The sequence below is a fragment of the Paramormyrops kingsleyae genome, unplaced genomic scaffold (genome assembly GCF_048594095.1).
Source record: "Paramormyrops kingsleyae isolate MSU_618 unplaced genomic scaffold, PKINGS_0.4 ups31, whole genome shotgun sequence".
In the NCBI taxonomy this organism is placed as follows: Eukaryota; Metazoa; Chordata; class Actinopteri; order Osteoglossiformes; family Mormyridae; genus Paramormyrops; species Paramormyrops kingsleyae.
The window spans coordinates 925,395-938,135 of record NW_027325969.1 but is presented as its reverse complement, the minus strand read 5'-3'; the positions used below and the strand labels follow the sequence as shown (position 1 = coordinate 938,135).

The 12,741-nt window shown below is 55.8% G+C and overlaps 12 non-coding genes across 12 annotated transcripts; all 12 read right to left on the bottom strand.

Annotated features, from left to right (window-relative positions):
• Positions 1-1,402: 1,402 nt before the first annotated feature.
• Positions 1,403-1,516, bottom strand: LOC140584934 (U5 spliceosomal RNA). The gene has a single exon (XR_011986896.1). It is a non-coding gene; the product is annotated as a U5 spliceosomal RNA (small nuclear RNA).
• A 424-nt stretch (positions 1,517-1,940) lies between these two features.
• LOC140584070 (U2 spliceosomal RNA) lies at positions 1,941-2,132 on the bottom strand. Its single transcript, XR_011986106.1, has one exon. It is a non-coding gene; the product is annotated as a U2 spliceosomal RNA (small nuclear RNA).
• Positions 2,133-2,327: 195 nt separating this feature from the next.
• Positions 2,328-2,441, bottom strand: LOC140584933 (U5 spliceosomal RNA). Its single transcript, XR_011986895.1, has one exon. It is a non-coding gene; the product is annotated as a U5 spliceosomal RNA (small nuclear RNA).
• A 419-nt stretch (positions 2,442-2,860) lies between these two features.
• LOC140584124 (U2 spliceosomal RNA) lies at positions 2,861-3,052 on the bottom strand. The gene has a single exon (XR_011986155.1). It is a non-coding gene; the product is annotated as a U2 spliceosomal RNA (small nuclear RNA).
• A 6,029-nt stretch (positions 3,053-9,081) lies between these two features.
• LOC140584932 (U5 spliceosomal RNA) lies at positions 9,082-9,195 on the bottom strand. The gene has a single exon (XR_011986894.1). It is a non-coding gene; the product is annotated as a U5 spliceosomal RNA (small nuclear RNA).
• Positions 9,196-9,579: 384 nt separating this feature from the next.
• LOC140584069 (U2 spliceosomal RNA) lies at positions 9,580-9,771 on the bottom strand. Its single transcript, XR_011986105.1, has one exon. It is a non-coding gene; the product is annotated as a U2 spliceosomal RNA (small nuclear RNA).
• A 195-nt stretch (positions 9,772-9,966) lies between these two features.
• On the bottom strand, positions 9,967-10,080 carry LOC140584931 (U5 spliceosomal RNA). The gene has a single exon (XR_011986893.1). It is a non-coding gene; the product is annotated as a U5 spliceosomal RNA (small nuclear RNA).
• Positions 10,081-10,516: 436 nt separating this feature from the next.
• Positions 10,517-10,708, bottom strand: LOC140584068 (U2 spliceosomal RNA). Its single transcript, XR_011986104.1, has one exon. It is a non-coding gene; the product is annotated as a U2 spliceosomal RNA (small nuclear RNA).
• Positions 10,709-10,903: 195 nt separating this feature from the next.
• Positions 10,904-11,017, bottom strand: LOC140584930 (U5 spliceosomal RNA). The gene has a single exon (XR_011986892.1). It is a non-coding gene; the product is annotated as a U5 spliceosomal RNA (small nuclear RNA).
• A 435-nt stretch (positions 11,018-11,452) lies between these two features.
• Positions 11,453-11,644, bottom strand: LOC140584067 (U2 spliceosomal RNA). The gene has a single exon (XR_011986103.1). It is a non-coding gene; the product is annotated as a U2 spliceosomal RNA (small nuclear RNA).
• Positions 11,645-11,839: 195 nt separating this feature from the next.
• LOC140584928 (U5 spliceosomal RNA) lies at positions 11,840-11,953 on the bottom strand. Its single transcript, XR_011986890.1, has one exon. It is a non-coding gene; the product is annotated as a U5 spliceosomal RNA (small nuclear RNA).
• Positions 11,954-12,390: 437 nt separating this feature from the next.
• Positions 12,391-12,582, bottom strand: LOC140584066 (U2 spliceosomal RNA). The gene has a single exon (XR_011986102.1). It is a non-coding gene; the product is annotated as a U2 spliceosomal RNA (small nuclear RNA).
• Positions 12,583-12,741: the final 159 nt, after the last annotated feature.

Below are 12,741 nucleotides of genomic sequence, written 5' to 3'. Positions count from 1 at the left end.
CTCCTTGCCGACAGCTCTGCTGCCTAACAGAGCGTCGGCGTATGACGTTTTCCGTTGAGGGCAGGAACGAGCCAGATGGTCCTCACCGTTGCAGTGGATGCAGCGACGGGGGCCCTTGCAGTCCCTGGCCATGTGCCCCGGCTCCAGGCAGTTACGGCAGCGCAGGTTGGCGCATCCCTCCAGAGTGTGTCCGAAGCTGTGACACTGTCGGCAGAAGGGAGGCTGTCCGGAATAAAACAAGTAAGCCTTATTGCCCTGTAGATTAAAATAGGCTGGGGGATGACTAAAACCGCCCGCGCCATTAGCGTCCGGGCGCAGGCGGGCCTGGAACTGGCGTCGTCCAGTCCAGATCCCCAGCTCATCCCGAATATCCTTGTGGCCAGGAAGAAGGTCCACATACTTGTTGAGGAACTGGCGGACGGCCTCGGCGGTAATATGAGGATTAAAACAATGTACAGTTATCACTCGCTTGTCGGGCCACCACAGCGGCTCGATGGTATACTGACCCAGGAGAGGGTACTGAGCCCTCTCCTTGCTCCGCTCCAGGGCCTTGGAGTAGCTCTCGTCGGTGGACAGGGTGACCTCGAAGAACTGGTGAGGTCCATTCCGCTGCACACAGAGGATGTCCTCCATGCGGAGGCCCAGCTCCCCGAAGGCCACCTCCCGGATGAAGGCCAGGCGGTCAGGGAAGGTACCCACCTCCCCTTCGGCCCTCCAGCAGAACCGGGCGGTATTACGCAGGCCACCGCCTGCTACCAGCCACGGCCCGCTGAAGGGCTTCCTCGCAGCACCGCCGGCCGTCGCCATCCGGGAAGGTCCACCGACGTCGTCCCTGGAGCAGAGTCCTCCTGCCGCCGTGGTCCCGACGTCCGCCGTGGTCCGGCCGCCGTCCGCCGATCCGGGATGAGCCGAGGAACACTAAACTATAAAAACAGCTAAGAAATAAAAACACCAGTTCCCCCAGCAGGGCGGCGGACAAGCCACCAGCCACTGCGGGATCCCCAGCCTAATAAAAAACGAAAATAAAAGCAGGGATAAAAGGCTAAAAGGAAGGCACGGGTCGCCCCGTGGCAGCGGCGGTCAAGCCACCTACTGGTCACGCATTAGGGTCACCGTGCCTTCCTCTAAAAAACCCGACGCAGTCCTTTAAAAGCGATAAAAAGAGCGTAAAATCCACTTGATCTTAGCCAAAAGGCCGAGAAGCGATACCCACAAATTGCGCCCCGCCGGGCGCCGGCATGCGGGATGCCGACGGAGCTGGCGCGGCTCAGCCCTCACCAGCCCCTCTGGCAGGTGTCGCCCGGCGAGTCCACGCGTGATCCAGGGAGACCACAGCCGCGCCACCGGGCACCTAACGCCAGCCGCTAAGCCGGGCCCAGTCTTCCTTTGACAGCAGCAGTGCAGCTCTGCTTGGGCAGAGCCTCCAAAAATACCATGAACTCATCGCTATCCCTCTCCACGGAAATCTTTAGTAAAAGGCGAAAGATTTATACGGGATGAAGAGAGACCCGAGTCGATATGGGGCCGCCGCCAAGCCCGTCGCCGTTAGCCGGGCCTGCGTGACGCCCCCGCTCGGAGTAGAATGCCCAGGGGCGTCGCAGCCGCCGTCCTCGGGGCCCCGACTCCTCCCTGTCCTCCTGTCCTCTCAAAAGACAGCAATCATTTTAAGAAACATGAGGGGAAATTCAAAAGGCAAAGATGACATCATGCCTTACCTCAGCGCAGCTGTCCACCGCACAAACAGTGTGTCACCTTCCTTTAAAAAAAAAAAAAAAAAAAAAAAAAAAAAGAAAAACGGCGGGAAACGGGGGCCACGCACAGACAGGGCCCCCCCCCCTCACAGCACTCAGTCTATTAGTTACTCACTCACTCACTCACTCAGTCAGTCAGTCAGTCAGTCAGTCAGTCAGTCAGTTCTGCCTTTCGACAACAGGGGGCAGTAGAGGTGCACCATTCCCGGAAGCACTGCAATACCGGGTCGATGCGTGGAGCGGACGGGGCAAGCCCCACTTCCGGCTCCCTGTTCCAAAAATCCGTTTAATATGTGGTCCCCTCCATGGGGGACGTATCAGATATTAAACTGATAAGAACAGATACTACACTTGATCTTAGCCAAAAGGCCGAGAAGCGATACCCACAAATTGCGCCCCGCCGGGCGCCGGCATGCGGGATGCCGACGGAGCTGGCGCGGCTCAGCCCTCACCAGCCCCTCTGGCAGGTGTCGCCCGGCGAGTCCACGCGTGATCCAGGGAGACCACAGCCGCGCCACCGGGCACCTAACGCCAGCCGCTAAGCCGGGCCCAGTCTTCCTTTGACAGCAGCAGTGCAGCTCTGCTTGGGCAGAGCCTCCAAAAATACCATGAACTCATCGCTATCCCTCTCCACGGAAATCTTTAGTAAAAGGCGAAAGATTTATACGGGATGAAGAGAGACCCGAGTCGATATGGGGCCGCCGCCAAGCCCGTCGCCGTTAGCCGGGCCTGCGTGACGCCCCCGCTCGGAGTAGAATGCCCAGGGGCGTCGCAGCCGCCGTCCTCGGGGCCCCGACTCCTCCCTGTCCTCCTGTCCTCTCAAAAGACAGCAATCATTTTAAGAAACATGAGGGGAAATTCAAAAGGCAAAGATGACATCATGCCTTACCTCAGCGCAGCTGTCCACCGCACAAACAGTGTGTCACCTTCCTTTAAAAAAAAAAAAAAAAAAAAAAAAAAAAGAAAAACGGCGGGAAACGGGGGCCACGCACAGACAGGGCCCCCCCCCCTCACAGCACTCAGTCTATTAGTTACTCACTCACTCACTCACTCAGTCAGTCAGTCAGTCAGTCAGTCAGTCAGTTCTGCCTTTCGACAACAGGGGGCAGTAGAGGTGCACCATTCCCGGAAGCACTGCAATACCGGGTCGATGCGTGGAGCGGACGGGGCAAGCCCCACTTCCGGCTCCCTGTTCCAAAAATCCGTTTAATATGTGGTCCCCTCCATGGGGGACGTATCAGATATTAAACTGATAAGAACAGATTTTTTTTTTTTTTTTCCATACTTTATTAAACAGTTCTGCACATCATTTAAATCAACACAACCTGATCAAAACATATAAACATCAAACCTACACTTTTAAAATTGGCATCGTCATCCATGCATATTAAAACAACCTTTCCAGCATACATCATAAACAAATATTACAACAATGTAAAAGGTTGAAATTTTTAACATAATACACATCAATGGCAATTCAATAGAATCATAATAATAAGACATATTAAAACAGTATTAAACAAACAAATTATGCAGAACTATATACCATAAAATAATCAAAACAGTAATAAAATCAACAATTAAAATTACACACATTTACCCTTTAATTACATTCATCTGGCCATTTCTACAAATAAAATGTCACCTCAAATGCAAGCCATTAAAAAGTTAAAACCTTAAAAGAGGAACAGACCCACAGACCACAAATTTCAAACACAAGGGTCGGGTTAAAACAGGGTTATACACCATCCACACACATAAAATCTGAGACTTCGGGCATAAAATACGGTTAATCACAGAAACAAAGCACACCAAATAGATTAAAATGTTAATAGATAATGTTAATATTAATAAATACGTGCTAAAAGTGATCAACCAGTAGTGCACAATAAATTCTGTACATGCAATTATTAAAAAAGTATTTAAAATACAACACACGCACAAAAAAAACAAAGCACACTCACCTAAAACCCAAAGTACCTTCTGTGTGCTCCAGAAAGGTGCGTCATGTCCACCCTGTAGAATGGAGCGTCACCACCTAAACGAAACGGGGCTAAAGCCAAAAGAGGCCCTTCCACCTCTCCTTGGCCTCGTGGTAGCCCCGCTGGATGACGTCAGTCTCCATCCTGAAACCCAAGTCGGCCCGGATTTTACGGAACACCCCTTGTGCCTCCAGATGAACCCCTCTGCGGATGAGCGCGGTCCTGGCATTCCACAGCTCTCGCTTGGTAATGCTGACCAGCAGCCACATCCAGGGGCCGAAGGGGTTATGGAGCTTGGGGTCCCACCCCTTCAACACCTTGTCGTAGGTCAGACCGGGCTGCGGGTCCACACGTCCACACAGGCCCGCTACCAACCCCCAAACTCTCTGTGCATGCCCACAGTCCCAAAACACGTGCCTGATGGTCTCATCCTCGCTGCACTCGGGCCTGGGGCAGCGGGGGTGTCTGGTCAGCTTATGCCTATGTAAGACGTCCCTGACTGGCAGCTTACCATGAAGGCACTGCCAGTTCAGGTCCTGCAGCCTGTGATCCAAACCCTTAGGCTGGATTCTCGCCCATGTGCCTTCCTCCAGGCCCAGCATGGCCCGAGTCCCCCTATGACCAAGCAAAGCCCTATAAAGCGCTCTATGCTTGGTCAAGGCCTCTGTCTTGACACCTGCCGGAATAAACTTACTCCACTTGACAGCGTGGCTGTAGTGGGCCGGCAGGGTCTCAGCCTTGGGGCCGAGGTTGGTCCACGACGCCACCAGGCGTCTCATGGGGAGAGCCAGCCACAGACGCACAAAGTGCTGATGGGGGTGCTCGAGGGGAGCTGCCAGGCGCGTGCAGAGCTGCGAGAAGAACAGGCAGTCAAGCTTGAGAGGAAAGTCAATAACATCCCTCCCCCCACTGTCCTTTCCGAGATACATCACTTCCCTACGCACGTACTCGTACCTGCCCCCCCAGACGAGGTTGAAAACGTCTCTCGTCAGGCCTCTGCGCATGAAGCGGGGCAAAGGGTACACATGTGCAAGGTAGAGCAGGGTGGGAAGAATATCCACTTTTAAGGCTAAGACCTTACCTTGGAAGGACAGGGACCTGGACTTCCACAGTCCGATCTTCCGCCTGGCGATCGCCAACCGCTCCTCCCAGTTCAAACGGGCGGCACCATCCGAAAGGAAGTTGACCCCCAACACTTTGAGAGGTCCGTCACAGAGGGTGAGACCCCCTGCGACGCCCTCCCTCGCCTTCCAGCTGCCGAAATACTTGGCCACCGACTTACTGAGGTTGAGCGTCGCGCCGGAGGCCCTACCGAACGCATGAACAAGGCTCATGGCATGACCGAGAGACTGATCCGAGCAGACGAAAAGGGTGGTGTCGTCTGCGTACTGGGTCAGTTTAACAGTTTTCCCCCGACTTCCTGGGATAAGAAGGCCATCGACCCCGGGGTGGGCGCGAATGGCGCACGCCAGTGGCTCTATATAGAGCGCGTAGAGGAGGGGGGAGAGGGGACATCCCTGCCTCACTCCACTCAGCTGGGGCACCAAGTCACTCAGGAAGCCATTGATAACAACATGGCTCCCAACTTCGTTATACAAAGTGTGTAACCACCCCAGGTAATTGGGTCCAAAGCCAAACTTACCCAATACTTGAAACAGGAAGCGGTGATCTACCCGGTCGAAGGCTTTCTCCTGGTCCAAGCTGACCAGCAGGAGAGGGAGGTTCCTGTCCTCCACCCAGGCGATGGCGTCGCGGATGAGATGGAGGTTCCACGTCGCCGATCGACCCGGTACTCCACACGTCTGATCGCTGTGAACCAGATGAGCCATGGCCTTCTTCAGGCGTTCTGTAAGGGTCTTTGCGATGAGCTTTGTGTCTACACAAAGCATGGTCAGGGGCCTCCAGTTGCCAAGGTCGGCACGATCACCCTTCTTGTGCAACAAAGAAAGAACCCCTGACCTCATGCTCCTAGTGAGCAAACCCCGGCGCTGAACGTCCTCTACAACCTGCAGTAATTCCGGCCCGAGGACATCCCAAAAAGTGGAATAAAATTCCACCGGGAGCCCATCAAGGCCCGGTACCTTGCGGCGGTTCATCTTGCCAAGCACTGCGGTCAGCTCGGCCAAGGTGATGGGGGCTTCTAAGCCGTCACGAATGTCACTGGGAAGGCAAGGTGAGATGTTGTCTAGGAACCGCTCCCCTGCAACCGGGTCCGTATCCCTAACCTTAAAAAGATTGTGATAAAACAATTTAGCAACCTCCAGCATGTCTGATGTTATTGTTACCGTTTCGCCGTTTAAGGCCCGGAGAGAGTCGAAGGTCTTCTCCTCCCGGGCTTCCCTGGCTCTCTGGAAAAAATGAGTATTGCACTTTTCATTGTTTTCCAAAAAGAACATTCTGTCGCGGAGCATTTGAGCCGAGGCAGCCTGTGCATGCAGGCGCCTCAGCTCACCCTTTATATCAAGCAGTCGCTCGTGGTCGATGGTGCCCCCGCTGTTGTGAGCGGCGTATTCATCCCGCAACCTTCTCTCCAGCTGCAGAATGGAGAATTTCTTCTCCATCCTGCGCTGCTTGCTGTACTGCATGGAGAAGGTTCGGATCCTGTCCTTCACACTCTCCCACCATTCGGCCACGGAGGGGAAGGTAGGCTTGTCCTTCTGCCACTCGGAGAAGTGATCTAAAAAAAGGTGTCTAAAATCGCTCTCCTCCAGGATCTGCAGGTTCATTTTCCAATAGCCACCCCCATATTCAGGGGCGTCTATGGAAACAGTGGCCTCCACTGCCAAGTGGTCAGTGGGCCACTGTGGGGAGAGGGACACCTTTTTAAAAACAACGGGGGGTGAGGCTAAAATATAGTCGATGCGACTGCTGGCTCCGCGACTATTGTGCCAGGTGAAGCCCGGCATGCTGGGGTTGCATATCTTAAAACCATCAACAAGTTTAAAGGAACGAATAAAATGGCGAAAGTGCCCAGAGCTGACATCCTGTCTACCCTCCAACGAGATGTTAAAGTCCCCTCCTAAAATCAAGTGTCGATCTGTGACACAGAACGGGGACAACTCTTCAAAGAGAGTTATACGGGACGAGGCCTCCACTGGAGCGTAGACACATATGGCCCGGAGGCGCTGTCCCCTCCATGTGGCGTCCACCCCCAAAACCCTACCTTGAAGAACGGTAAACGATCTTACTTCTTCAAAGGCGCGGTCGCCAAAAAGGATCCCGACGCCTGAGGAGTGGACACCACCTACGCTCCAGTAGGATCTACCCCTCTTCCATTGTCGTGAAAAGAGAGCCTCGTCCCGCTGGTCCCGGAGGTGGACTTCCTGCAGAAAACAAATGCTGAAGGGAGAAGATGCCAGCTGATTAAAAACAGATGTGCGCTTTAAAACGTTCCTCAAACCCCTGACATTCAAGGTGACAATATTAAAATTGGCCATGAAATGTTAAAAAGGTAAAATACAATTACAAACAACACACTAAAATAATAAAAGCCAGCCATTAAAAACAATACCGCATTACTGCCCCCCCTCCTCAGTCAAACCCAAAAGGCCCCCCAGTTCCAGCCCCCCCAGGTACTCCTGTTCATTTGCTTTGTCCTGCACACTGCTGTACTCCTGGGGGGGCGCAGGGGACTGTCCCAAGTCCCACACCAGATGGGGGGCCCCCAATGTCGGGGAGGGGGGACTCTCTCGGCCTTGGTCCCCGGCCGCCACTGCTGGCAAGGTGGCAGCCGGAGGGCTGGATGCGTCGGGTTGTGCCTCCCTTCTGCTCTTCTTCCTCCTCCGGGGGGATGCGCCGCTCTTTCTCCTCCTGCTGCTGACACCTGGAGCCAGGACTGGAGACCCCTCCTGCATTGCAGTCGCTGTCGCTGGGGCCTCCTCCACCTCGGCCAGGGCATCTCCTCCTGCCCCCGCCGCCGACTGTTCCTGCCCGGACGTGGGGGCTTGCGCTCCCCCACCACTCTCCTTGCCGACAGCTCTGCTGCCTAACAGAGCGTCGGCGTATGACGTTTTCCGTTGGGGGCAGGAACGAGCCAGATGGTCCTCACCGTTGCAGTGGATGCAGCGACGGGGGCCCTTGCAGTCCCTGGCCATGTGCCCCGGCTCCAGGCAGTTGCGGCAGCGCAGGTTGGCGCATCCCTCCAGAGTATGTCCAAAGGTGTGACACTGTCGGCAGAAGGGAGGCTGTCCGGAATAAAACAAGTAAGCCTTATTGCCCTGTAGATTAAAATAGGCTGGGGGATGACTAAAACCGCCCGCCCCATTAGCGTCCGGGCGCAGGCGGGCCTGGAACTGGCGTCGACCAGTCCAGATCCCCAGCTCATCCCGGATGTCCTTGTGGCCAGGAAGGAGGTCCACATACTTGTTCAAGAACTGGCGGACGGCTTCGCCGGACACATGCGGGTTAAAACAATGTACCGTAATTACCCGCTTGTCGGGCCACCACAGCGGCTCAACGGTGTATCGTCCCAGGAGAGGGTGCTGGGCCCTCTCCTTGCTCCGCTCCAGGACCTTGGTGTAACTCTCGTCGGTGGACAGGGTGACCTCGAAGAACTGGAAAGGTCCATTCCGCTGCACACACAGGATGTCCTCCATGCGCAGGCCCAGCTCCCCGAAGGCCACCTCCCGGATGAAGGCCAGGCGGTCGGGGAAGGTACCTACCTCCCCTTCGGCCCTCCAGCAGAACCGGGCGGTATTACGCAGGCCACCGCCTGCTACCAGCCACGGCCCGCTGAAGGGCTTCCTCGCAGACATCCGGGATGGTCCACCGACGTCGTTCCTGGAGCAGAGTCCTCCTGCCGCCGTGGTCCCGACGTCCGCCGTGGTCCGGCCGCCGTCCGCCAATCCGGGATGAGCCGAGGAATGCTAAACTATAAAAGCAACTAAAAAATAAAAACACCAGTTCACCCGGCAGGGCGGCGGACAGGCCACCAGCCACTGCGGGATCCCCAGCCTAATAAAAACGAAAATAAAAGCAGGGATAAAAGGCTAAAAGGAAGGCACGGGTCGCCCCGTGGCAGCGGCGGTCAAGCCACCTACTGGTCACGCATTAGGTTTGCCGTGCCTTCCTCTAAAAAACCCGACGCAGTCCGTTAAAAGCGATAAAAAGAGCGTAAAATCCACTTGATCTTAGCCAAAAGGCCGAGAAGCGATACCCACAAATTGCGCCCCGCCGGGCGCCGGCATGCGGGATGCCGACGGAGCTGGCGCGGCTCAGCCCTCACCAGCCCCTCTGGCAGGTGTCGCCCGGCGAGTCCACGCGTGATCCAGGGAGACCACAGCCGCGCCACCGGGCACCTAACGCCAGCCGCTAAGCCGGGCCCAGTCTTCCTTTGACAGCAGCAGTGCAGCTCTGCTTGGGCAGAGCCTCCAAAAATACCATGAACTCATCGCTATCCCTCTCCACGGAAATCTTTAGTAAAAGGCGAAAGATTTATACGGGATGAAGAGAGACCCGAGTCGATATGGGGCCGCCGCCAAGCCCGTCGCCGTTAGCCGGGCCTGCGTGACGCCCCCGCTCGGAGTAGAATGCCCAGGGGCGTCGCAGCCGCCGTCCTCGGGGCCCCGACTCCTCCCTGTCCTCCTGTCCTCTCAAAAGACAGCAATCATTTTAAGAAACATGAGGGGAAATTCAAAAGGCAAAGATGACATCATGCCTTACCTCAGCGCAGCTGTCCACCGCACAAACAGTGTGTCACCTTCCTTTAAAAAAAAAAAAAAACGGCGGGAAACGGGGGCCACGCACAGACAGGGCCCCCCCCCCTCACAGCACTCAGTCTATTAGTTACTCACTCACTCAGTCAGTCAGTCAGTCAGTCAGTTCTGCCTTTCGACAACAGGGGGCAGTAGAGGTGCACCATTCCCGGAAGCACTGCAATACCGGGTCGATGCGTGGAGCGGACGGGGCAAGCCCCACTTCCGGCTCCCTGTTCCAAAAATCCGTTTAATATGTGGTCCCCTCCATGGGGGACGTATCAGATATTAAACTGATAAGAACAGATACTACACTTGATCTTAGCCAAAAGGCCGAGAAGCGATACCCACAAATTGCGCCCCGCCGGGCGCCGGCATGCGGGATGCCGACGGAGCTGGCGCGGCTCAGCCCTCACCAGCCCCTCTGGCAGGTGTCGCCCGGCGAGTCCACGCGTGATCCAGGGAGACCACAGCCGCGCCACCGGGCACCTAACGCCAGCCGCTAAGCCGGGCCCAGTCTTCCTTTGACAGCAGCAGTGCAGCTCTGCTTGGGCAGAGCCTCCAAAAATACCATGAACTCATCGCTATCCCTCTCCACGGAAATCTTTAGTAAAAGGCGAAAGATTTATACGGGATGAAGAGAGACCCGAGTCGATATGGGGCCGCCGCCAAGCCCGTCGCCGTTAGCCGGGCCTGCGTGACGCCCCCGCTCGGAGTAGAATGCCCAGGGGCGTCGCAGCCGCCGTCCTCGGGGCCCCGACTCCTCCCTGTCCTCCTGTCCTCTCAAAAGACAGCAATCATTTTAAGAAACATGAGGGGAAATTCAAAAGGCAAAGATGACATCATGCCTTACCTCAGCGCAGCTGTCCACCGCACAAACAGTGTGTCACCTTCCTTTAAAAAAAAAAAAAAAAAAAAAAAAAAAAAAAAAAACGGCGGGAAACGGGGGCCACGCACAGACAGGGCCCCCCCCCCTCACAGCACTCAGTCTATTAGTTACTCACTCACTCACTCACTCAGTCAGTCAGTCAGTCAGTCAGTCAGTCAGTCAGTCAGTCAGTCAGTTCTGCCTTTCGACAACAGGGGGCAGTAGAGGTGCACCATTCCCGGAAGCACTGCAATACCGGGTCGATGCGTGGAGCGGACGGGGCAAGCCCCACTTCCGGCTCCCTGTTCCAAAAATCCGTTTAATATGTGGTCCCCTCCATGGGGGACGTATCAGATATTAAACTGATAAGAACAGATACTACACTTGATCTTAGCCAAAAGGCCGAGAAGCGATACCCACAAATTGCGCCCCGCCGGGCGCCGGCATGCGGGATGCCGACGGAGCTGGCGCGGCTCAGCCCTCACCAGCCCCTCTGGCAGGTGTCGCCCGGCGAGTCCACGCGTGATCCAGGGAGACCACAGCCGCGCCACCGGGCACCTAACGCCAGCCGCTAAGCCGGGCCCAGTCTTCCTTTGACAGCAGCAGTGCAGCTCTGCTTGGGCAGAGCCTCCAAAAATACCATGAACTCATCGCTATCCCTCTCCACGGAAATCTTTAGTAAAAGGCGAAAGATTTATACGGGATGAAGAGAGACCCGAGTCGATATGGGGCCGCCGCCAAGCCCGTCGCCGTTAGCCGGGCCTGCGTGACGCCCCCGCTCGGAGTAGAATGCCCAGGGGCGTCGCAGCCGCCGTCCTCGGGGCCCCGACTCCTCCCTGTCCTCCTGTCCTCTCAAAAGACAGCAATCATTTTAAGAAACATGAGGGGAAATTCAAAAGGCAAAGATGACATCATGCCTTACCTCAGCGCAGCTGTCCACCGCACAAACAGTGTGTCACCTTCCTTTAAAAAAAAAAAAAAAAAGAAAAAAAAAAAAAAGAAAAACGGCGGGAAACGGGGGCCACGCACAGACAGGGCCCCCCCCCCTCACAGCACTCAGTCTATTAGTTACTCACTCACTCACTCAGTCAGTCAGTCAGTCAGTCAGTCAGTCAGTCAGTCAGTCAGTCAGTTCTGCCTTTCGACAACAGGGGGCAGTAGAGGTGCACCATTCCCGGAAGCACTGCAATACCGGGTCGATGCGTGGAGCGGACGGGGCAAGCCCCACTTCCGGCTCCCTGTTCCAAAAATCCGTTTAATATGTGGTCCCCTCCATGGGGGACGTATCAGATATTAAACTGATAAGAACAGATACTACACTTGATCTTAGCCAAAAGGCCGAGAAGCGATACCCACAAATTGCGCCCCGCCGGGCGCCGGCATGCGGGATGCCGACGGAGCTGGCGCGGCTCAGCCCTCACCAGCCCCTCTGGCAGGTGTCGCCCGGCGAGTCCACGCGTGATCCAGGGAGACCACAGCCGCGCCACCGGGCACCTAACGCCAGCCGCTAAGCCGGGCCCAGTCTTCCTTTGACAGCAGCAGTGCAGCTCTGCTTGGGCAGAGCCTCCAAAAATACCATGAACTCATCGCTATCCCTCTCCACGGAAATCTTTAGTAAAAGGCGAAAGATTTATACGGGATGAAGAGAGACCCGAGTCGATATGGGGCCGCCGCCAAGCCCGTCGCCGTTAGCCGGGCCTGCGTGACGCCCCCGCTCGGAGTAGAATGCCCAGGGGCGTCGCAGCCGCCGTCCTCGGGGCCCCGACTCCTCCCTGTCCTCCTGTCCTCTCAAAAGACAGCAATCATTTTAAGAAACATGAGGGGAAATTCAAAAGGCAAAGATGACATCATGCCTTACCTCAGCGCAGCTGTCCACCGCACAAACAGTGTGTCACCTTCCTTTAAAAAAAAAAAAAAAAAAAAAAAAAAGAAAAACGGCAGGAAACGGGGGCCACGCACAGACAGGGCCCCCCCCCCTCACAGCACTCAGTCTATTAGTTACTCACTCACTCACTCACTCAGTCAGTCAGTCAGTCAGTCAGTCAGTCAGTCAGTCAGTCAGTCAGTCAGTTCTGCCTTTCGACAACAGGGGGCAGTAGAGGTGCACCATTCCCGGAAGCACTGCAATACCGGGTCGATGCGTGGAGCGGACGGGGCAAGCCCCACTTCCGGCTCCCTGTTCCAAAAATCCGTTTAATATGTGGTCCCCTCCATGGGGGACGTATCAGATATTAAACTGATAAGAACAGATACTACACTTGATCTTAGCCAAAAGGCCGAGAAGCGATACCCACAAATTGCGCCCCGCCGGGCGCCGGCATGCGGGATGCCGACGGAGCTGGCGCGGCTCAGCCCTCACCAGCCCCTCTGGCAGGTGTCGCCCGGCGAGTCCACGCGTGATCCAGGGAGACCACAGCCGCGCCACCGGGCACCTAACGCCAGCCGCT